We start from the raw sequence: 26,063 nt of genomic DNA, 5'->3' as shown, positions 1-26,063 counted from the left end.
GAGCCAAGCCTGTCATGGTCCATGACAGGCCTTGATTTCAGAACTGAATACACAGCTGTTTTGCACTGTAAATACCAGGTTTGACATTTTACTAAATCAATTGTAAGTGTGCACTAACTAACTCCACAGCTGTTTACCATGACACTTTGTAAAGTAAAATTGTAACTCTACTTGCAGCTACAAATCTGAAATACACTAACTATCCATGTTTTAGAAAGGAGTAGCGTTTAAAAGGCAATTTTTTATTTGAAAGCTGTTTTCGCTAATACTTGTCTGCAAAAACGTACAAAAGTCATTAGCAAGAAGTAATGTTTAAAAGGCAATTTTGGGTTTGAAAGCTGTTTTAACTCATTCCTATCTATAAAAACCTTATAAAAGTCATTCTTAGGGGAATATTTACAAACATTTTGCCCTGGGTAGCTGCACAAAAGTGACGCTAACCAGCACAAAATCTCTTTTTGCTATTTACTTTAAGAACCCTCAAGAGGTTTGCATTACTTAGCACTGAGGGGCGTTACATGGGTGGAACATGGGCATTCCCCTGCAACCATCCATGCCTTTTGACCCAAAGCCATATCTACAGAGATTTGAAGAAATGGTCATGCGCCAAAAGTTCATGCCCCTTTAAAGGCGGCGCTATCTGTAGAAATGCTTTCATTTCTTCATGCTTTTCTGACTTTGCATGCACGCTGCACTGTGCAGCACACTTACAAAGTGGAAAAAGCTATCCATGGTGTCTAGGCATAGTAGTTTGTAGCAGAAGAGTACCCTTCTCGTACAAAACCTATTCTCGACTCATACACACACCCTAGCGCTATGGTGCTAAAGTATGTTCATGGCGCACGGCTGCTAAAATTTGCGCCGGTGCAAGGGGAAAATGAGGAGAGAGCCATATCTTGAAAGATATGGTGCTCTCCTTTTCCCTCCCTGTTGTGCTTTTGTAAATCTCCTCCCACGTGTTAAGAAAGCAAAAATGAGTGACACTCTTCGATGCCCTGAAGGCTAGGCTGGATGGGCTTTGAGAGGAATAGAATGAAAGAGAATTCTAGGCCATGACCAGAACTGTGATCCTACAAAACTAGAGACAAACCTCCCTCCAGAATCAGGCATCTACAACGGGTGGCAAAGTCAGTTGTGTCTAATACTTGCCTGGGGATGAGCAAAAGACATCTGCTTGACCTCATTCCATCAACAGACAGACTAACAGAATACCACAGTCCCAGTTGATTGCAATCAATTGATATTCCATTGATATAATTTCATATTTGCCCTGTTTAAACATTTTAGATTAAATGCTCCTCATCCCGAATTGAGGAAGCAGATTCAGAGTTTCTGCTTGTCGTCATAGCTCATACAATTTCTGCCTCTTCCCCCATTTTGTAGCTATCTAGTTTCAAAGAATCAGGAGCTCAAACTCACCCCATTAGGAGCCATGGCGCAGTACTGCTTGCATTATAATACTCCAAATGCATAACCCTAGTTCTTATGTATGGGTGAGAATGTTCAGAGGAAAATCTTTCCACAATGTATGCATGTTGAAATGTAAATGAAAGGTAAATACAATCACATTCCCTCTCACTTTTGACTATTTGGTTATCACATATGTAATAAAAAAGCATGATTTCTGTCAACCCAGAGTTTTGGCTCTCTATCTTTTATATGGCCCAAATCATAGTATGCGCACAACGTGACATTCCCTCCTCCCCAAATTCTTTCACCTTACTGCCCGCTACGCCTAATAACTATCAGAATCAGGGTGTGTTGTCCATGGCATAGCCATTTTTATTCACATTACTCTAGGCAATTCACCACAGAAGATTACCAAAGAAAGGTATTCTTCTTAGATATATGTGAATTTTTCACAGCATCACACTTTAGCTGCATCACATGTCAACAGCAGTAAGGAAATTAGGTACAAGATTACACTTTAACTTTAACTCGACCGTACACAACTTGACCGTACATTTAAACTTTACACTTTAACTTTTAGACTTGGCCTTACACTAGAACATGGCCGTACATTTGAACTGGCCCGTCTCAGCCACCGGGCCAACAGTTACTTGACATCCAGGGCATCGCATACCTGAACACTGGCAGACTCCCCAAGATACTACTCAGTCAATACGTTGTGGGTTAGGGCAGTAAAGTCCAGGACCACCAGTAGGTCGGTCCCTCCTCCCCGCCGACCCACTACACACGTGGAATCTATCCCCTCCTAGGGTCCAAGGAATGGCTGCAACTCCATTGTTGTGCATCCCTCTTTGTTGTTAACTGTCACCACTCTGCCTCCGTGTAGCCATGCTCTTCTGCCGGATGGGTGGATGGTTGACGATGCTCCTGTAGCTCAGGCTGTAGCCTAAGGGGACAAAGGGAATTAAACTCCCCAAGGCACAGCCTTAAATACTTGTAAAGTTTTGTTTCCCGTAGGTTTCGTTTTGCATGCCTCAAGTCATGAAGTCATCACCACCAACCCCCTTCTTTTTGTACTGGGGCCCAGAGGAGGCTCAGCCCCATGGCACAACTAAGGGCGCTGCTCCCCGAGGAACAGGGGGCGCATGTTCATAGTATGTGCACAATGTGACATTCCCTCCTCCCCGAATTCCTTCACCTTACCGCCGGCTACGCCCAATAACTCTCAGACTCGGGGTCTGTTGTCCAGGGTGTAGCCTTTTTTATTCACATTACTCTAGGCAATTTACCACAGACCATTACCAAAGAAAGGTATCCTTCTTGAATATATAAGAATTGTACACAGCATCACACATTAGCTGCATCACATGTCAACAGCAGTAAGGAAATTAGGTACAAGATTACGCTTTACACTTTAACTTTTAGTATCGGCCGTACACTAGAACTTGGCCGTACATTTGAACTGGCCCATCTCGGCCACCAGTGTCCCACTGTGCTGCGCAAATTGCACGGGCAGACACCAACGCGCTACAGCCAACAGTTACTTGACATCCAGGGCATCACATACCGCACCGGCCCCCCGGGGAACCTGAACACAGGCAGCCTCCCAAGATACTACTCAGTCCATACGCTGTGGGTTAAGGCAGTAAAGTCGAGGACTACCAGTAGGTCCGTCCCTACTCCCTGCCGACCTACTACACACGTGGAATCTACCCCCTACTGGGGTCCAAGGAATGGCTGCACCTCCATTGTTGTGCATCCCTCTTTGTTGTTAACTGTCAGCGCTCCGCCTTCGTGAAGCCATGCTCTTCTGCTGGGTGGGTGGTTGGTTGACGATGCTCCTGAAGCTCAGGCTGTAGCCTAAGGGGACAAAGAGAATGAAAATCCCCAAGGCACAGCCTTAAATTCTTGTAAAGTTTTGTTTCCTTTAGGTTTCGTTTCCCATGCCTCATGTCACAAAGTCATCACCAACAACCCCTTCTTTTTGTCCTGGGGCCCAGAGGAGGCTCAGCCCCGTGGCGCAACTAAGGGCACCCCTCCCCGAGGCGCAGGGGTCGCATGTTCATAGTATGAGCACAATGTGACATGCCCTCCTCCCCGAATTCCTTCACTTTACCGCCCACTACGCCCAATAACTCTCAGAATCCGGGTCTGTTGTCCACGGCGTAGCCTTTTTTATTCACATTACTCTAGGCAATTTACCACAGACCATTACCCAAGAAAGGTATCCTTCTTGGATATATAAGAATAGTTCACAGCATCACACTTTAGCTGCATCACATGTCCATGGCAGTAAGGAAATTAGGTACAAGATTACACTTTACATTTTAACTTTTAGACTCTGCCGTACACTAGAACTTGGCCTTATATTTGAACTGGCCCGTCTTGGCCACCAGTGTCCTACTGTGCTGCACACATTGGTCCAGCAGGCCCCAACGCGCTACAGCCAACAGTTACTTGACATCCAGGGCACCGCATACCGCACCTGCCCACTTGGTTCCATGAACACAGGCAGCCTTCCCAAGATACTACTCAGTCCATGAGTTGTGGGTTAAGGCAGTAAATGTCCAGGACCACTGGAATGTCAGTCTCTCCTCCCTGCTGACCCATTATACACTTACAATCTACCCCCTCCTGGGGTCCAACGAATGACTGCACCTCCAATGTTGTGCATCCCTCTTTGTTGTTAACTGTCAGCGCTCCAGGTGAGAAGTTCCCCGGCTCACTCGCTCTCCTCCCAAATGCTGACTGTGCTCCAGAACATCCATTTTTTTCTTTTAGAAACGTTCTCCTGCTAAAATTGCTTTGATTAAGTTGTTAATTGTTCTGATTGGACTGGAGCCCTCCCCCCCCAGACCATTCTGCTGATATATTAACCAACAAGGTAGAAACTGACTATAGATGCAAAACGCTCATAATAAGTGATATTCGCTGTGCCCAGAGTGCCACAACCTTTCCCAGTTTTCCAACAGAACATCCTTGACCATTTATAAATGCCCTATACTGGAGAAAACTTCACTATATGCCTATTTCATCCACCATCAGTGGAGAACATTCCCGTTTAGAAATGGCATACACTGGAAAATATGCAGTATAACTTCACCATAAATGCCCATTGCGCACCATCAGTGGATAACGTACATCTTGAGATGTCCGATGCATGTAGCTCTAGGGGCACTGAATACTGCCTTGGGAAGCTGGACAGCTGTTAATTGGCGCTAGGGAAAGCCCGTAGTGTGCACTCAGTTATTACATGGAAGGGCACTTATGTTTGAATAGTGGGCTTGAAGCAGAAGAAAATTGGGCACTTGTGCTCACTGTTTCAGAGAGGTAGCACTGCCACAGGGATACCTGATTCCAGGAGACTCTTAGTAATAAACTACGAGGATCCCATAGATGCATTATTATGTCAAAGGCCGAAGGGAAAACAGGGATGAGATCACCCTTTAACGTGAACGCACACCAGTACAACTGGGCTGTACCTTTGAACTTTACCCTTTAATTTGTTAGTCGGCCGTACATTAGAACATGGTCGTATAACTGAACTTGTCCTCTTCGGCCACGAGCGCCCCACTCTGCTGTGTCCATTGCGCCGGCAGGCCCCAACGCGCCCAGCTAATAACTCGGCTGTACACTAGGACAACTTGGCCGAACAGTTGGACTTTACGCATCAACTTTTTACCTCCGTCACACACTAGAATGTGGCCAAATATTTGAAAGTTGCCATCTGGGCCACTAATGCCTCACTCCGCTGTGCCTGGTGCCAGCCGGCCTCAATGCACTACAGCCAATATCCAAGGCCCCACATATGGTCACAAAGAGTGCTAACTCACTAAAAGAAATTGGATATGGGGTATGTGTGGCTCCAAACTTTTCAGCATGGTCGGGCAGCTGTTAATTGGAGCTAGAGAAAGCCCGTAGTGTGCAGTTATTACATGGAAGGGCCCATACGTTTGAATAGTGGGCATTGGAGTAGAAGAAAATTGGGCACTTGGGCTCACTGTTTCATGCATTAATATGTCAAAGGCCGAAAGGAAAGTAGGGACGAGATCACCTCGTAAATTTAATTTGGCCGCACACTAGTACAACTTGGCAGCACCCTTGAATTTTACCCTTTAAATGGGAAGTCAGCCGCACACTAGAACATGGCCGGACAACTGAACTTGCCCGCTTCGGCCACTAGCGCCCCACTCTGCTGTGTACATTGCGCCAGCAGGCCCCAACGCGCACAGCTATTAACTTGGCCATACACTAGAACAACTTGGCCAAACAGTTTAATTTTACCAAATATTTTAACTTGGTCGTCTGAGCCACTAATGTCCCACTCCGCTGCGCCCAGTGAGCCGGCTGACCCCAATGCATCACAGCCAATCTCCAAGGCCCCACCTATGGCCGCAAAGAGTGCTAACTCGCTAAAAGAAATTGGGTCTGGGGTATGTGCAGCCACAAACTTTTCAGCATGGTCACAGACCGATTGTCCCAAATTTGGGTAGAAAACGGTCCTTTTACAATGATCACCTCTAGAAGGATCTCGCAATGCCTCTAAAACTACTTAGAGGGACCATTAGCATGCCGCATTGGTACGTGGGCTGGTACTGACTAACCAAGACGAATATACCCGGACTTTTTCACACTGGAACAAATTAACCATTATTGCCCTTAGCAGGCGTATTAGGACAGACATACCGCTAAGCTTAGGACTGCGATGGCGCTGACAATTCATATTAACTCTGTAAGCAAGTAACAAACTAAAAAATTAGCAACCAATGGCTAATTTTAGTACAGCCAGGATGCTGAGCCCTGCTATCAATATTAAAGCTGTCAACAAGTTGCCAGGGCGGTGGTCCCTACAAATTATATTAACTTTGTAAGCAAGTAACCTGCCAATTATATTAAATCTGTACGCAAGTCTCTGCCAGATTTACCTCCTCAGCATTGTCCGATTGTGTGTTATGGAATTGTCAGACCATACACCCCAAACCTGTCCCTGCCTATGTGAACACAAACTTAGAATATGGTCGCCGAGGGAGGCTCTGTATTGCACTGGTATAATGCCACTTTCTAGCGAAGCTGGCTTTCCCTCCCCTTAACCCCTTTGCATGTACCATACAAAACAGTTACCACACGGGGCATGGAAAACTTCCCATGGCTCCTGGTAAGGATATCCAGCTGCCCTCTTGCAGTTCCTGCTAGCTGCCATCCCGAGAACATGTGGTTTCCATGTCCGTGCAGTGCGCCACCCATGATGATGAAAAGGGAAGAGAAAACAAGCCATTAGTATTTGTCTCGCTTCGTTTTTTTTTCATATTAGACGCAATTTATTTATCCACAACTGAGGAGTTTTGCCCCTGCGAGTGCACACATACTGTACATATTTTAAGCCTCGGAAAATGTGGCCTAGTGGCAGCCACCAAACTGTTACCCCCTGGTGAACAAAGTAGTCCCACTGGGGCATTAAGCAGTGGCTCCATAACAGGGACATGACTAAATCAAGAGGCATGGGCTATGCAACTATGGCATGGCTTAAACATGTAAACGAACATCCCGGGCTTCTCACGTCAGTAAACCTGACTAGCCCTTGATTGCCCTTCTGAGGGATTCATTGCACGCAAGACACATCACAGGACTAAAGACATTCCCTAGATACAGTAATACCCAAAATACGGCCCGGAGGCCAACTTTAAAATGTACAGCAAGCATTTATTTAAGGGTTATTCGTAGATAGAGAAAAGAAGTTACCAGGCCTTTAACTTCAGGAACTCCTTCATTTTTAATGACAGCACCTAGATAAAAATGTCTATCCTTTACGACCCCACAGTGACACTATAGATTAAAACGTTGCAACCCTTGGGAAAATGTTTGTGAGCACACCTTGCCCTAAAAGAAGCCTTACCCACTGACTGCGCCCACGCTTGTTGCTTACCTTAAATAAAGAGCAACAAAGGTATTGTTGTAGCTTTGGCTTCAAACATTTCCACTCTGAAAGTGTGTATTAAATATTACTAGCGCTTGCTTGATGTTTGAGGATCATCATGTTTGAGGATGCTTTAGGAAGGGATTGTGTCTATAGAGTGTTACCACCACTCCTTTTCACCCCTTGACGTTACTTTCTTATGGAGCCATTTTGTGAGACACATTGTTTGAGGTTTTATGTACTAGGTTCATTGTGAGCAATTGAAAGACCCCGAAGTGGCGACCTGAACCTTGGCATGCCATTCAGCCCTGATACCCCTTTTACTTTTTTAACATGTGATCTAACGTAATCTCTGTGCAGAACTGTAACCTTTGTTAGAGCCATACCACACAATCAAAATGTTATGTTATGTTATTTTATGTCATGGATGATTTGTAGCGCGCACTGACACTTGGGAGTGTCCTGGGCGTAGGTAGACTGAGGCTGTAGAAAAAAAGAAAGAATGAGGGTGCTTAAGAAGGCTGGTTAAAAAGATGAGTTTTGAGCAATTTCTTAAAGATGCGGAGGTCCTGAGTATGACGAAGACTGTCCGGGACTTTGTTCCAGAGATTGTGGGCTTTGGCCGAAAGAGACTGGCCCCCCAACCTAATGCGTCGGAAGCATGACACGACCATCCAACAATTAGAGGGCGAGCGAAGTGTGCGGCTGGGTGTATAGAAAGCAAAACGCTTTCGAATGTAAGAGGGTCCCTGGTCATGCAGTGCTTTATGAGCTAGGGTGAGGACCTTGAACTGAACCCTCTGGGCTACGGGGAGCCAGTGCTGATCACATAGATGCACTCTCACACTAGATCTCCTAGAGATGTTGAATAGGAGCCTGGCCGCCACATTCTGAATCAGCTGAAGTTTATTTAGCAGATAGCCGGGGATGCAGATGAAGAGGGCGTTGGCATAATCCAGCCTAGAGAATGAGGGCACGCACGACCATTTTCTTGGCTGGCATAGGAAGCAGAGGGAAGAATTTTCTCAGGGATTTCAGGGTAGCAAAACAAACGCCTGCAAGTTTATTTATGTGTTCAGAGAACCGGAGATCTTGTCCGAACAGAACACCTAGGTTCTTTGCTGGGCCACCCTCATAGGAAGGTTGTGGATAGTCAGGGGGCTGTAATGCTTCTAAAAAAATTAGGGGAAACTGACAGTACAGCAGTACCTCGGATTTTTCCTCATTGCACTTGAGTTGGGCCTGAGCCAGCCAGGTGAATACAGCTGAAAGGCACATATGAGCGATGCCTACATCTAAATCAGGGCCATTCCAGGTGATAATAGTTGGGTATCATCCGCGTATGCCATGGTTTTCGCGCCCAACTTGTCAGCTAGAAAGATCAGGGTGGTCAAATAAACATTGAAGTGCAAAGGGCTCATGGTCGAGCTCTGTGGGACTCCGGTTGATAGGTTCCTGTCGGTGGATGAAAAGAGGAGCATCCACACCTGCTGGAAGGGATCGTCTAGATAGGATTTGAGCCAGGCCCACACTGACCCCGTAATACCAATGGAAGATAGACAGGCAAGAAGAAGCTCATGAGACACCGTATCGAAGGCGGCAGAGAGGTCAAGCAAAATCAAGGCTGCTCTGCCGTCCCCGTCCAGGCACTCTCTAATGGCCTCCGCCATTTCACCTAGCGTGGTTTCAGTGTTATATGCTGACCTGTACCCTGATTGAGCGGGATGAACAACCCCTGTCGTTTCTACAAAAGTATCCACCTGGCGGAAGCCCAATTTTTCACATACTTTGGCCAAAGCTGGCAGTAAGGAAATCGGACAGTAGTTGGAAAGTATGGAAGGGTCCGCAGTGGGTTTTTTGAGAAGAGGAAAAAGTTTGGCCTGCTTCCATTGTGCCAAAACCCTGGCCGACAAAAGGGAGAGATTGATAATGGCAGCAACTTCAAAGTGCACCTTCTCCGCCACTTCCGCTAAAATTCTTGCAGAGCATGGGTCCGTTGGGAACTTGATTTGAGGGATTTCAAGATGGCAAGAATATCGGATCCCTCAGCAGGTGAAAACTGAGTGAGCTCTGACCTGAGAAGCTTGGAAGGCAAGAGGGTAGTGGCAGAGGGGAGCAGTTGGGCTTCCGTGGAAGAGCCCAGGCTGTCTTGAATGGACAGTATTTTATTAATAAAAAATGACGCCAGCTCTTCAAACCACAGAGTGGAAACTGGGAATGTCTTTTTTTCCGTACCAGGGGACATGAAACTGCTGACTATAGTGAAGATCTCCTTACTATTGTTTGCTTTTGCGATCCGTTCAGCCTACCAGGCGCTCTTGGCTCTCTAAACTGCTGCATAGTAGTCTCTTAGAGCTGCGCGGAGTGCAGATTTTGCCATTAGAGCAATAATCCAACCGCCATAGCCGTTCAAGTTTTTTACACTCTAGTTTCAGCTCTTTTAGATTAGGAAAAAACCAGGGACAGGAGGGGGAGGACCGGAGAGATCTACAGGCCTGATGGTGAGAGGAGGAGTCAATACCCTGACAAACCCAGGCATTAAAACTATCCACCGCCCCTCCAAGTGTTGACGCTGTTCCAGAATGGGAAAGTGACAGCACTTCTGAAAGCGCAGGTATATTGATCTTACGGGAAGGGGGCCCAAGGCCATGGCCAAGGGGGGAGAGGGTTTTCCCGAGTCCCATGAAAACCTTATTAAAAAGAAGTCAGTCCATGTAACTGGAAGTGGATCTGTGACCGTGATATCTAAATGGGAGCACACCAGATCGATCAAATGCCCCCCTGTATGTGATGGTCCCGTAACCCACTGAGTCAACTAAGTCAGCTAAAGTAGGTCCAGCAGGCAAGCAGCACCAGGGACTGTTGGAACATTCAGATGAATATTAAAATCCCCCAAAAGGAGAAATTTAGGAAAGCGAAGGGCACGTGAGGTGATGGCCTTACTTAGAGCCCTCAGGAAAGTCCCAGGAGCATCCTTCCATCGTAAAATGAGGCGAGAGGACAAAGGTGAAATCCAAAGCCTTCCTCTCCCCAGGCTCCCTCACAGTTTCGCACGTAAAAGTCCAGGTCTTCCTAAAGACCACGCGGTGCCCCCTCCTCTCCCGGAGGTGCGGTCAGCCGGGCAATAGGATACCCTCTAGGTACAGCTAGCTTTTAAACATTATCTATGAAGAGCTCATGGATATTAAGCGCATGTTCCACCATTGAGCGGGCATTATTAAGAGCCGTGAAAACCCAAAGCCCTCTGACAGCTTGGGGCCCTGGACTGGGCAGTTAGATTTAAAACAGAAGTCACAAACGGGGCATGTACTAGGCAGGTTGGATAATACATCCCACTGTTTGTTGCCAGCACAGGGGAGGGAATCAAGGGCCAGTAGTTCATCACGGTTATAGAGGCACCTATCCCCAGCATATCTGGACTAAAACCGGCAGCGTGGCTGGCACTGGGGGCCCCTAACAAGGACTCTTGATTTAAAACCTTTGTTGGAGACATATCACACAAATAAATGCCCCTGTAATGCCAAAGTAACCAGGACTCTTTGATTTAAATGCAAGCACAAAGTGGACCATGTGCCCCGTAGGAAATGCCCTCTGAATAACCCAACCCTAATTTCTTTGCTGGGATAAACCCTGGATTTGTTACACTACTGTACTGCATTCTGGTTGGGGTGACTACCAGTGAAAATAAGCTGTTGAAAGATGGACGTTCCGTTTGACAAGTAGTGGGCGTCAGATCAGTAGCATGTTTTAGAAAAGGATCCAAGGCCACTGGCATTATGCAATCTTCAGACGATCTCGGCACACATTTGAGAGTATAGGGGCTGATATTTATATGTTTCCCTTGTTTTCAAAGGTTGACCTCTTTTACCAGACATTGTCCCTTATAGACTTTCAAACGCCACTCATAACTAGACTGAAGTTATAAAAATGTCCCCCACTAGATGTATGCCATTAGTCTAGCAGTTAATTTGTGTCAGGGTGGTTCACCATGCCACTACCTCTGTCTATGCATTACTGATATTGCACCCTACGGCCCCAATTCCAAGCTACTCAGGGTAGTAGCCCAAGTATTCATACACATATAGTGTTATCCCAAAGTGTTTTAATGCAAGTGGATAACCAGCTGAAAAAATAGCTCTGTTCAGACTGGGATTTTACATTTATGACACAAAGATTTCAAATGTGTGGCGTACATCAAACGCACTTACCACCGCAAGTACCTTTATGCATTTAACCAACCACTTAAACATCTTAAATAGCTTTAACTTAGCACCTCGGATAACAGCCCCTTCACTTCAACGAAATGTTAGGTTGGAAATTAAATACTTTCAGTTCTTTATTAAATCCCCCCTGTTATGAGGTCTGACATTGACATTGTTATTATTGCAATCCCCGTGGAAATATGTCAATGGGATTTCAAGTGGAGACCACAACGGCTCATTTGCCGTTCCATTACCCACGCAACCTTATAGTTGATTTCCTGCGGCATTTGAAGTTCATATTTATAGATACGCCCGCCCTGCCTGACACGAGATCATGTGACCCTTTTGTGGCCGCCTGCTCTTGTAGTGACGCCATTGGAGGGTGTGCTCCATATTGTCACCATTCACCATGAACCTCCTTTAATTCCTGCTGCAATGCTTCTTATAATGCCAAGACAGACTGCGACAAAAGAGAGACAGCAACAAGTATGTCAAATGAATCCTTGTCCATGCACACCTTCTCAGCCACCAAAACATATGCGTTACAAACAAAGAAATGCCAATGTATATGGTCCTATAACTAAGGGGCATATTACCAAGCAATAGCGATAATTATCGCTATTGCTTGGTTAGAGACAAAAATTTACCGCTGAGCTGCAGCGATTTTTACCGCGAATAAACTTTGGTATTACCAAGGTTTATCGCAAATGCGATAAAAATCGCCGCAATGCATGAATATCGCTGAAAAGTCTGCGATATTCATGCATTACCGAGCTAATGCTCTTAGCCATGTTATCCACCTCCCATTGGATAACATGGCTAAGAACTGCTCAGGGCAGGTGTTAGCTTTTGGAGATATTCACGCTTAGCGCGAATATCTCCAAAAGTTGGTAATAGGAGATAGCGATGTTAGCGACTGTTTTCAGTCGCTAACATCTTGGCATGCCCACTTTGCATGTCATTAGTGATAAATATCACTGACATGCAAAGTGGGGCCCAAGATGGTCGCTATCTCCTACTAGCTGTCACTAACTGGTGTTAGCGACAGCTAGGTAATAGGGAGATCATTTTATCTCCGCTTTCTTGGCTTTTATAGCCAAAAAAGCGGAGGTAAACCCCCTTGATAATATGTCCCATAATGTCAAATATGCTGGGTAAAAGAGGAGAATGTACAACAATGAACCCTTTTTCTGGCGCACACGTGCCCCGCAGTAGTGATTCCCTTACAACATGGACATGGAAAGTGGATTGCAGACTCGAAAGGTACTTGGTCACAAGAAGGAACACACTAAAACCCCATCCAAACTATTAACAAATACCGTTGTTCAGCAAAGCAGCCCGGTCCACCGTGTCTCCGTTCACACCAACCAACTATCTCTAATCCCGGAAGTCACTTAAAGAGGGTCTGGTTATGACAATGGTGCAGCACTAGACCTCAACTGAATATGCATGCGCAGCGCGCAACTTGTATTAAAAGCATAAAGTTAGCCACAAGGACTGAGTAATCATGGCTGAAACTCACCCAGAGTGAAATAAAACCAAAGTAAAACTACTGCGACAGATGTAAACTTTTGAATATACACTGGCACAGTGTACCCATTACTTATCAACATAGTACAGCAACTTATGTCAATCAAGTGGGAGCATAACTCACCCGCCTGTATGATTAGGCCAGTAAAGTTGCAGCACAGTGCATCCTTGTCCCTCCCGCACTCTCATTATGCGGTAACCTTATTATGGAACGCACTAACATTTGCGCCGTTCTCTGTACCCTACGTGTGCAACAACTGCCTTAGTTAAATAAAGGTGCATCCCGCCACCTGTGCCGCCATTCTTGCACACTGGCGTACAATTCTGCTACAGGCGCGGCCCTACCACCTTTTATACAGTGATGGTAGTATGGAAAGGCACCGGCATTCTCGCAGCTCTCTCTACACTACGTGCACAACAACTGCCTAAGTAAAATAAAGGCACATCCCGCTGCCTTTGCCACCATGCTTGCACACTTGCGTATAATTCTACTACAGGTGCAGTCCCACCCCCTTTTGCCGCAATACTTTCCCTATGAACTCGGCCGACGCTACCCTGCTTCCCCGCCAAATTAGCAGTCACTATAGTTTGCCAGGAACTATAGCTGCAACCCCTGCAATTTCCTCATCAATCCCAAAAGATGTAATGTTAATAGATTTTAAACGAAAAGGTTCCTCCACCTTAACAATTATAAAAACAATGATCAGGGTGATTTTGTGCAGGAAAACTTAACACAGCAGGGTCATTGATAAAGAGTCACCAGGGATTAAAAAACATTTTAGCATTTCTCTCTGCTGCCTGCTTGAACCTCCCTTTAAATAGATTGGAGTAGGATCTCAGATAGTTTTACCTACTGAAATTACATACTCACATCAATAGGTTAAAAAATGTCTACTGCTGCGCCAGGCCTCCTCTGACTCAGCCCGACAGGAACATCACTCCACATCTACCATGCTCTCGACAACGCTCCTGAAGCTCAGGCCGTAGCCTAAGGGGACAAATAGAATGGAATTCCCTAGCACACAGCCGTAAATACGTGTTAAGTTTTGTTTCCAGTAGGTAGATTCGGAGGTAAAAACCAGCAGACCCCACAGTACAAAGACTGGACAACAAACTGAAGATCCCATACCCATATAGAACTGACGAGAAAAGACACGACTCCTCAAAAAAGACTAAAGGAAACGTGAAAAACAGACGACTCTCCCGAGTTTACGAAACAACCCAGTATTTTTAAACTAAAAGGGAAAAACAGAGAACGATAGATCCTGTGAATAAGAGAACCCACTTCCAGCACTCGAACTAAGGTTAGCACGTGGATATATATTCAAGATGAACATGTATTGAATTCGTGTTGACCCCCACTCTTCTTATTTTTACGCGAACATCTATAGACAACAGGGGGCACTAAAAGAAACAATATCAGCTTTCCATATATCGCAAAATAAGCTGCTGTATACAAAGACAACTAAATTGTCTTTAGGAATATCAATATTAAACGATCCATCAGATCATATTGAAGTTTATGTTGTACACCAGTTTATATGTTATATACGAATGACGGTCACCTGATGAAGGCCTTTCTGGCCGAAACGCGTTGTGTTCCATTCTACCGCATTGCCTTCCTCTAATCCTCCATCGACTGAATATATCGTATAGCACCTTTTTTGTATTGTTAAACTTTTATTTCTGTCTTAGTGTCAAGATGTGTATTATATGTCACTGAATGTTAATTTATATGACGTATATATGTCTTTTATCAAATCCGTGAGACAAAAATGATAAAGAATCCTTAAAAAAAAAGATTAAATAATAAACAAATAGAAATAAAATGATCAAATAATTTTGATATATCACTGTCTCAGCGAATCATTATTTGAAAAATGTTTTGAATAAGGGCGGTACAATTATCATTAGTTTGCTATATATTCTCTCCCTTTTCCTAACCCTGTTCACATATTCCCTACGAATAGCAAACTCAATATAATGTAGGGGTCCCCATTTTTCCATCCAACATTGATAAAGAGTCACCAGGGATTAAAAAACATTTTAGCATTTCTCTCTGCTGCCTGCTTGAACCTCCCTTTAAATAGATTGGAGTAGGATCTCAGATAGTTTTACCTACTGAAATTACATACTCACATCAATAGGTTAAAAAATGTCTACTGCTGCGCCAGGCCTCCTCTGACTCAGCCCGACAGGAACATCACTCCACATCTACCATGCTCTCGACAACGCTCCTGAAGCTCAGGCCGTAGCCTAAGGGGACAAATAGAATGGAATTCCCCAGCACACAGCCGTAAATACGTGTTAAGTTTTGTTTCCAGTAGGTAGATTCGGAGGTAAAAACCAGCAGACCCCACAGTACAAAGACTGGACAACAAACTGAAGATCCCATACCCATATAGAACTGACGAGAAAAGACACGACTCCTCAAAAAAGACTAAAGGAAACGTGAAAAACAGACGACTCTCCCGAGTTTACGAAACAACCCAGTATTTTTAAACTAAAAGGGAAAAACAGAGAACGATAGATCCTGTGAATAAGAGAACCCACTTCCAGCACTCGAACTAAGGTTAGCACGTGGATATATATTCAAGATGAACATGTATTGAATTCGTGTTGACCCCCACTCTTCTTATTTTTACGCGAACATCTATAGACAACAGGGGGCACTAAAAGAAACAATATCAGCTTTCCATATATCGCAAAATAAGCTGCTGTATACAAAGACAACTAAATTGTCTTTAGGAATATCAATATTAAACGATCCATCAGATCATATTGAAGTTTATGTTGTACACCAGTTTATATGTTATATACGAATGACGGTCACCTGATGAAGGCCTTTCTGGCCGAAACGCGTTGTGTTCCATTCTACCGCATTGCCTTCCTCTAATCCTCCATCGACTGAATATATCGTATAGCACCTTTTTTGTATTGTTAAACTTTTATTTCTGTCTTAGTGTCAAGATGTGTATTATATGTCACTGAATGTTAATTTATATGACGTATATATGTCTTTTATCAAATCCGTGAGACAAAAATGATAAAGAATCCTTAAAAAAAAAGATTAAATAATAAACAAATAGAAATAAAATGATCAAATAATTTTGATATATCACTGTCTCAGCGAATCATTATTTGAAAAATGTTTTGAATAAGGGCGGTACAATTATCATTAGTTTGCTATATATTCTCTCCCTTTTCCTAACCCTGTTCACATATTCCCTACGAATAGCAAACTCAATATAATGTAGGGGTCCCCATTTTTCCATCCAACATTGATAAAGAGTCACCAGGGATTAAAAAACATTTTAGCATTTCTCTCTGCTGCCTGCTTGAACCTCCCTTTAAATAGATTGAAGTAGGATCTCAGATAGTTTTACCTACTGAAATTACATACTCACATCAATAGGTTAAAAAATGTCTACTGCTGCGCCAGGCCTCCTCTGACTCAGCCCAACAGGAACATCACTCCACATCTACCATGCTCTCGACAACGCTCCTGAAGCTCAGGCCGTAGCCTAAGGGGACAAATAGAATGAAACTCCCCAGCACACAGCCGTAAATACGTGTTAAGTTTTGTTTCCAGTAGGTTTCGTTTCTCCATGCCTCACACCACAAACTCATCAACAACAACCACCTTCTTTTTGTCCTGGGGCCCAGAGGAGGATCAGTCCTGTGGCGCAACTAAGGGGGCCCCTCCCCTAGGCGCAGGGGGCGCCTGTTCATGACATCTAATGGTAAGAATTAAAGTAAGTAGACATCAATTTTGTTATCTGAATGACAGCTTTAACATTTTCTTTCTACTTCCTTTTAAATTGTTTCTGTTTTTCCTTAAAAATATTGTGATAAAACAATATTTCTTTCAGATACAAAATATTTTCTAACTTTTAATGTATTGTGGTATTGCCTATAATGGTAGAGATAGATTATAAACAAATGTCTGAATGGAACTGGAATTGAGGCCCCTCAGAGGGACAAAAGAGAAACAAAATCTTCTGAAAGATAAGATCATCATACAAAGCAACACAACTATTTTGCAATTGCTCCTTAGCTACAATTATTGTACAGCAAAGGTGATATATTTACTGTATGAAATTGGGTTGTTAGTTGAGAGGAGTAGGAAACCCCAATCAGCAACAAACACTGTCTGTGTCAGGGTAAATCACAAAAGCCACCAAATGAACCTGTGCTTAACACTCTGATAGCTTGGCACAAAGAAGTCAGGCTTAACTTAGAGGCAATGTATAAGGAATTTATGCAGCATACTAACTGTAACAAAATGAAAACACAATACAAAAAAAATCTCACGACAATTTGGAAAAAAGGAGTATATTTAGTTATATAAAGTGATACTAGAATGACAAAAAGACAATTAGTAGAATAGGAAATACGGAATTATGAATTTTTAAGTGAAAATTGCGTTAAAAACAGAAATTGCTACTCACAGTTATCTGATCATGCTGCATTGCGGGTGAGTCACAAGTTCAGGCTGACTGCAATGGAATGATGGTCAGATACAGGGATCAGGTTGGTCCCCCTGAAAAGTTACTTTCAATAGTCCTGACATGGAGATTTCTGTTCACATTGGACGAGGCTGTGAGGAGGAGGCTTTCGGTGCTTAGAGCAGATGGAGTGGAGTAGACTGTTTCTATGGTGTGAAGAGCTAATTGTTCTAGGAGCTTCTTCTTGACAGTCGGTGTGGGTTGTCGTCTCTGTAGCACAAAGTGCTGGTCGAGCAATGCCGATCCTTGCAGGGAGTCGCTGTCTGCTCAAAGAACACGTCTCACTGGATCTTTGTGATAGTGGTCATTGCATGCAGAAGAGTCAGTGCGAACAGGTCCATTCAAAGTCGCGTGGGGCCATCCTTCAGGATATTCACCTCCTTCTCCATGAAGAGCTCTCACCCTTTCCAGACAAAGGTCCAGACCCTTGGAGGCACCTCTTGGGATGCCAGACTTACTCCATAAGAGCCAGCAACAGGGTCAGGCAGGTCGAATGGGTGGTAGTCAGGAGCAGTTGCAGGGAGGTCTCTGAATCTTTTTGTCTCCCTGTATCTCAAACAGGAGGTCAGCCAACTGACTATTGAAATCACTCTGGGTAGCCTGTGATCAGGAAAAGCAGGTCCAGTCTTCAGACAGACATGGAGTCCCACGGGCAGCAGGACAATCCTTCTAGCATCAAAGCAGTCTTTCTTCTGAATATTCATTAGGTCTAGGAGTATTCTGATGATAGGTTCTGATGGTCTCACTTGTATACCTGGTGTCAGACTTGGTGTGGATGAATTCCCTGACCTTCCCTCAAAATTGATCAGTTCTTTCTATACGTCCTGGGTGAAAAAAGGCTGTGGGTGCTGCAGGCAAGCTCCTTTGAAATGTAATCAGGGCAGGGTGCAGTTCCTATCCTGCCATCCTAGCAGAAAGACACTCTCCAGCTACACCCAGGTCTTATTGTTCACTGTTGGTACCCAATACACATTTTTGAACAGGCCAAGGAGCCGGAAACACCTATAAAGGCCTCAGAAATATCCAGCAGGTAAATAGCAATTTTCTAAAATGTATTTTCAAATTTATGATCTAAATCCGACTTTACCATTGAAGATTATTTTAAATTACAATTCAGTTGATTGTAACCATCACTTTATCAGCACCCAATCTGAAGTTAGCTCCTACTAATTGTATTGTATTGTATTAGGATAACCCATTGTTAGCCTATGGGCTAGGTTGACCCTGCCATATGGAAACATGACAGAACACCTTTTTCACTGCTGTGACATGTAAAACATAAAACCCACATGTGCTACCTCTTAAATACCATAAACCCTGTCCTATGAGCCATTTGGGCCTAGCAAAGGTGTGACATTTTGATTTAAAAAGGAAGGTTTAGCCTTAGAATGAGAGTGAAGTCCCTCTGTCATCCAATCCACAGTTTCAAATAACGGTGGGTTGACAGTTTTCTATGCTAGCTTTAGAAATGTAATATCTTCACCTAGAATAAAAAGGGATGAGCTACACTTCATATGGATAATGCTTTTGGAAGAGCTTTTTATAACCTTTCAATGGTATTACCTCTGAGCTGTATGTGAGCCTGAACTTTGTATGTCTAAAGAGGTGAGTGAGTATGTGTGAAAGTTATAAAATTTAGGATTGTTTTAACAAGGATAATGCCGTTGAGTTTGTTTATGGGTGATTTATTTAAAGGGGAAGCTTTCTGACATCTGTTGAATGGCATTATTGATGTTATTTGAATTAAGTGCCATATCCATATATACATATGTATTATCTTCTTTTTATATAGATGTTAAGAATCTTGGACACAATTTTATAAGGAAGCCTGAAGAAGGTGTTTTGGACCAGTTATTACCACTGAAATGCGTTGCCCTTGCTCATTTTGTATTTATTTTGTTGTCCTTTTATGATGCTTATATATGAAATGCTCACATATATATGATATGTTTTTAATTGTGTATTAAATGTTAATTGATTTGAATATCCAATTTTGAAACAGTCATCCTTCTGATTTGCTTTGTAGAGCAATTTTTAATATTGTGTACCATATTGTTTTGTTATCTGTATATTAAGTTTATATATAGTGATGTCATAAGTGATGTCACTGACCATGTCATGAGTGATGTAATATGTGACGTCATCAGCAGTGCATTGCAGGCGTGCAAGTTATAGTGAGTCCAACTAACTATATTGTGGGAATTTCAATGGTTTTATGGCAGTACAATTTCCAGCTAACTATAACTGGTTTGAAACCTATGTTTTTTTCAGTGAATTTAATAGGTTTTTTTCAGTGAATTTAATAGGTTTTTTAAATTCTAATTCCTAACTATAACTGGTGTGAAACCTATGTTTTTTTCAGTGAATTTGATAGGTTTTTTAAATGCTAATTCCTAACTATAACTGGTGTGAAACCTTTGGTTTTTTTCAGTGAATTTCAAAGGTTTTTTAATAGCAAAATTCTATAGCTATGAAATGTAATATTGTTTAAAATGAATCCTATATTGTATATTTATGTAATACTTTTTTTTATGTATATTGTTCACGTTTTTTTTTAAATATTTTTTTGCCCTGGAGCGCTCCGGGTGCGCATCCCGGTGAGTGCACCGGTAAGCGCAGTCTTGAGCATCCTGTTAGCGCTTTTGCCGCGAACGAAAACATCATCGTGACGTATTGAGTGGCCGCGACACGTGATACGCACGGCGTCAACGCACCCGGCATAAGATTGCGCAACGTAAGCATCCAACGCGCTTATGCGACGCGCCCCTGGGCGCGTAGCGTAAGCGCGTCGGGTCATGTGACCAAAAAATAACACTTTTTATTGGTTCAGGACAGTTTTGGTTTCTAAATGATGAAAGCCCTGGTCATGTGACCTGAGAATAACACTTTTGATTGGTTCAGGACAGTTTTTTTCCTAATGATGAAAGCCCCCACCTTTTTTCCTCATTCTCACTTTGTACTTTGAGTGAAGAAGACCTGTTGAAAGACCTCTCTGTACCTTTTTGGACTGAAAAAAGGCTTCAGTAGCATCTCAGCCACCACCACCACCACCAAGAGGACCACCACAACACCACAGTGGTGGAGATGAAGAAGAGGAGGAGGAGGGGAGGAGGACATTCCTGCCAGAAGATAATACCCCATATAGGCCAAAGCAGCACATTATATGGGAGTTTATTTCCATCCCGACGGGCCTCAAAAAAGTGAATGCGCCAAGGGTTACTTGCCTAATCTGTGACACTGAACTTTCAAGGGGGAACCCTAACAAGAAATACTCATTTGGCAATAACACCATGATTCGCCACATGCAGCGCCGGCATCCTAACAACTATGCTGCGGCAGAGGTCCGAGAACTGGCCAGAAACCCTACCGAATCTTCACCCAGCACCTCCAAAAGAAAGCAACCCACTCCATCGGGACCAGAGACAAGGGAGATGGTCCCAAACATACAACCCCAGTTTGGGCAATACAAGATCACTTGTATATTTTGTGGTAAAACAACCATACATTTTTTCCTGATTTTTTTTGCTCCAGTTGAGCCGTTTACAATTCCCTGTTTTTTGTTTCTCCCCATAAAAATAACAAAAAATATTAAATTGTTCATAAAAGCCAAAAAAGGGGGGTCCCAAAACGTGTTTTCTCCATGTTAATTTCCATAGGGCGGTCGACCTCACTTTTAGCCCGAACGGCTGAATGGTTTTCCACGAAACTTGGCAAAATTGTAGGGACTGGTAGCCCGATGTGTCTTTGCTATGTCTCAAGATATGTGGTCCAGTGGATTTTGAGTAATTTAGGTTCTAAAAAATATATATATCTATAAGCGTGCCCCAGTACGCGCACCGGGGCGCTAACCAGCGCGCTACGCGAGTTCGCGCGCGGGAAGCTGATTGGCTCTCGGGGGTCTTTCAACATTCCAAACAGTCCGGAGCGGCCGCCATCTTGTGTCTCAGTAGGATCGAGACACAAGAGGTGGCAAAAACAAAGGGGGAAATGACCAAAATGGGCAGAGTAGACCCCCCTGATCCCCTAGGTTTGATGTGGGGGCTATAAAAGGGCCCTGCGGGACAAAAACATTTTTTTTCCGATTTGCGTGGGAGGAGCGCCCGGTACGTGCACCGGGGAGCGGACAGGGGAGCGTACCATGGAGAAAAAAAGAATGACTGAGTTTTTAAAAAAATTAGCCTTTTTTTATCAATTGGAGGTAGTTCTAAAAAGAACTGGTTTTTTTCGAACATTTTGTACTTTTTTTTGGCTTTTATTAACTATTTTATATTTTTTTTGTTATTTTTACGGGGAGAAACAAAAAACAGGGAATTGTAAACGGCTCAACTGGAGCAAAAAAAATCAGGATTTTTTTTTTTGGGGGGGGCAATTGTGGTTGTCACCAGAACGGTTGATGAGCTTTATGCTTTGCTCACCATAGGTGATGGTCTTACCACAAAATATACAAGAGATCGTGTATTCCCCAAACTGTGGTTGTATGTTTGGGACCATCTCCCTTGTCTCTGGTCCCGATGGAGTGGGTTGCTTTCGTTTGGAGGTGCTCGGTTGCTGGCCAGTTCTCTCACTTCTGCCGCAGCATAGTTGTTGGGATGCTTGCGCTGCATGTGCCGAATCATGGTGTTATTGCCAAATGAGTATTTTTTATTTGGGTTCCCCCTTGAAAGTTCAATGCCACAGATTTGGCAAGTCACCTTTGGCGCATTCACTTTCTTCTTGCCCTCAGGGATGGAAAAAAACTCCCATACAATGTGCTGCTTTGGCCTATATGGGGTATTGTCTTCTGGTAGGAATGTCCTACTCCCCTCCTCCTCCTCCTCCTCCTCTCCTTCATCTCCACCACTGTGGTGTTGTGGTGGTCCTCTTGGTGGTGGTGGTGGTGGTGGTACAGATGCTCCAGCTGCTGCTGCTACTGTAACCATTTTAAAGTACAAAACATTAGTCACAGATCTCCAAATAGGTCTTCCTCAGTCAAAGGACAAAGTCAGACTAAGGAAAAAAGGTGGGGGCTTTCATCATTTGGAAAAAAAAACTGTCCTGAACCAATGAAAAGTGTTATTTTCAGGTCACATGACCCGGGCTTTCATCATTTGGAAACCAAAACTGTTCTGCACCAATAAAAAGTTTTATTTTCAGGTCACATGACCCGACGTGCTTACGATACGCGCCCCGGGGCGCGTCGCGTAAGCGTGTCTGATGCTTACGTTGTGCGATCGCATTCGCTCGAGTGCTTCCGGGTGCGCTTATGCCGTGCGTATCACGCGGACGCGGCTACGCGATACGTCATGATGATGTTTTCGTTCACGGCAATAGCGCTAACGGGACGCTCACCGGTGCGCTCACCGGGGCGCGCACCGGGAGTGCTCCAGGGCCAAAAAAATTAAAAAATAGTATTAAATAATATATACAATATAGGATTCATTATAAAAAATATTACATTTCATAGGTTTGAGGCCCTAAATATAGTTAGGAATTAGCATTTAAAAAACCTATGAAATTCACAGAAAAAAACATAGGTTTCACACCAGTTATAGTTAGCTGGAAATTTTACTGACATAAAACCATTGAAATTCCAACGTTATAGTTAGTTGGACTCACTATAACAAGCGCACCTGCAATGCACTGCTGATGACGTCACATATTACATCACTCATGACATCATCAGTGACATCACTCATGACATCACTTATGACACCAGCCAGTGAATGTGTGTCTTTCTGAAAAATAATATGTTTTATATATGAGTATATATCTGAGTCATGTGACACGAAAGCAACACTTTTCATAGGTTCACAGTAGTTTCAGTTCTAGAATCTTCAGGAACCCCACCCATTTCCCTCACTATCTGTTTCAGTCTTGTGGAAGAAGGACCATCTCCAGCTTCACTGACAAGAACTTGAAATGGCTGCCAGACAAGATTCATCTTCATCAGAATCTGATGACCAACATTGTGTTCCTTATCGGCGAGTCAAAGAATCCTTCATTTGGCAATTTTTTCGCTATCCAGAGGGCCAAAAAAAAGGTGAATGCGCCGAAGGTCACATGCAACCTTTGTGACACAGTTCTCTCAAGGGGAAACCCTTCCAAAAAATATTCCTTCTCCATCAATACAATGATTAGGCATGTGAGGCAAGTTCATCCTCCACAGTTTGTGAAGGAATCCTCCAGAGACCTGGCCACACAACTACCACCAGCTGTGGCCAGCAATTCTTCGGCAACACCTCCATCTCCCTCAACTGCCGAACTGGACCTGAGGCCATATTTAAAGAAGGTGCACATGAGGTGCAACAAGTGCTTTGAAATTCTCGAGTACTCAGAACAGAGCCTTGTGCTTGTTGAAAAGCGCATCATGGAGCATGTGTGCACAAAAAAGCGATAATTTTTTTTATTTAATTTTTTTATTGTTCCTGTTGAATACTTTTGAAGTTCAGGATTTCAGTTTGCGTTTCAAAAAACCCCAAAAAAATATAAAACGTAAAAAAAAAATACAAAATAACAAAACAAAAAAAAAGTTATTTTCAGAACTAATTAATTTTTCCAAAAAGAGCTCTATTTCTTACGCACTGTGTCATCTTTCTTTTGAACGAATGTGTAGTGTATAAATGACTAACTGAAATGAATGACAAAAATGGAGTAAGGGACTGAGCAAATGAGTGAGGTAAAGGAAGTATAGTGACTGAAGAAAGTGAAGTAAAAGAGTGACTGAAACAAGGGGGCAGATGTACGTTACATGGCGCATCTCTGCAAATCAGCAGGGATGTGCCAAGTAACCTACGACAAGCAAAACCACCTGTGCGCCACCACTGATGTGCCACATTTACAATGTGACGCACCATGGGGCAAAAACGGCACAGATGCATGACGCATCTGTGCCGTAAAGGTGTTGCATTGCTGGAGTTGCGTCGCATATGCGATGCAGCTCCAGCAATGCTCCTGGGGGGCCCATTCAACTAATTGTGCGTCAAGCCTTACACCTGCTTCAAGCAGGCGCAGGGTTTTGACATAGCATTGGCCTAAAAGTGATTGAGTGAAATCTTGTAGATTTCTGTCAGCCACTTTTAGCAGGTGTTCCTGCGCAGGAACGCGCCCCCCTGCACCAGAACGAATCCTTAAAGCGTAGGGCTTTACAACGTGACGCATCTCCAAGATGCGTCACGTTGTAAATAGCCCGCACCATGGCACATCTTTTGCACCGCTACTTCATCACAAAAGTGATGCAACGGCGCGCAAAAGAGGCGTAAGGGGCTTGTAAATCTGCCCCAAGTTGTGTAAAGGTAGGGTAGTGAGTTAAGGGAAAGCAGTATGGAAAAGAAAGTAAAGGAGGAGGAGTGACAGAAGGGTAGTGAGGATGGACATATGGAAGGAGAGTAAGGGACAAAGAGAGATACATAGAGTAGGGTAAGGGGAGTGAAGGTAAAAGAAATGGAAAGATGGTGAGAGAAGGGGATTTGAGGATGATAAAAGGAAGGTAAGTGAAAGTGAGAAGTGGGAAATAAGTGAATAAAACATTGAGTAAGGGAATAAAGGGACTTAGGAAAGCGTAGAGAGGGAATGGAACAGAGGGACAGATTTATGTTACCCATCACATTTCTGCAAAATAGCAGAGGTGCGCCAGGACATATGCAACACACAAGTTAATCCTTTCACCACTCATGATGCACCGCATTTGCAATGCGGTGCACCATGGCGCAGGCATAAACAGACGCGTGTCACATCTAGGGCTGAAAGTTTGCAGTGTTGAAATTGTGTTCCATGCAGGACACAACTCCAGCACTTTTCCAACTTGCTCTATCTGTAACATGGTACATCAACCTTTACACCTGCTTCAGCAGGTACAATGTTTTGGCACATCAGAGTTGGTGAAGTGACTCAGTGAAATCTTGTAGATTTCACTGAATCACTTTTCAAGGGGATTCTTGCGATGGAATGCCCACCCCTGCGTGGAAATGCCCACATGAAACCTGGCACTGGTTTCATGTGGTGCAGGGTTTTACAACGTGATGCATCTCCCTGCACTACGGCGCTTCATTTGCGCTGCCACTGCATAAGAAAAGTGACGCACAGGCAGTATAAAAGAGAGTGAGAGAGTAAATGAAAAGGAGGTAGCAGAAGGGAATGAGAAAAGGAAATTAGGGAGCAAGATTGACAGATGAAGTGAGGAAAAGAAAATGAGGGGTACTGATGAAATTGGAGAAGAAGAAAAGGAATGGGAGTGATGCACAGAGAAGAGAACATGAAGTGGGAGAAGAGGGGTGAGATTGAGTAAAGGGCAGTGATAGTGAGGGAAGGGATATAAGAGTGAGGGAAAGGAGTAATGGAGAAAAAAGCAAGACAAACGTAGTGATAGTAGAAGATAGGAGAGACAAGTAAGGGACCGATTTGGCTCCTTCATGGAGAATCTTGACTTAAAAGTTAACGTAATGAAGTCACACACTATGATTGTAGGCCGCAAAGGAAATAAGTTGCATGCAAAATCTTTTATTTGTAAGTGCGAGGTTCTTT

The sequence above is a fragment of the Lissotriton vulgaris genome, chromosome 4_1 (assembly GCF_964263255.1).
Source record: "Lissotriton vulgaris chromosome 4_1, aLisVul1.2, whole genome shotgun sequence".
Classification (NCBI taxonomy): domain Eukaryota; kingdom Metazoa; phylum Chordata; class Amphibia; order Caudata; family Salamandridae; genus Lissotriton; species Lissotriton vulgaris.
This window is presented reverse-complemented; position numbering follows the sequence as displayed.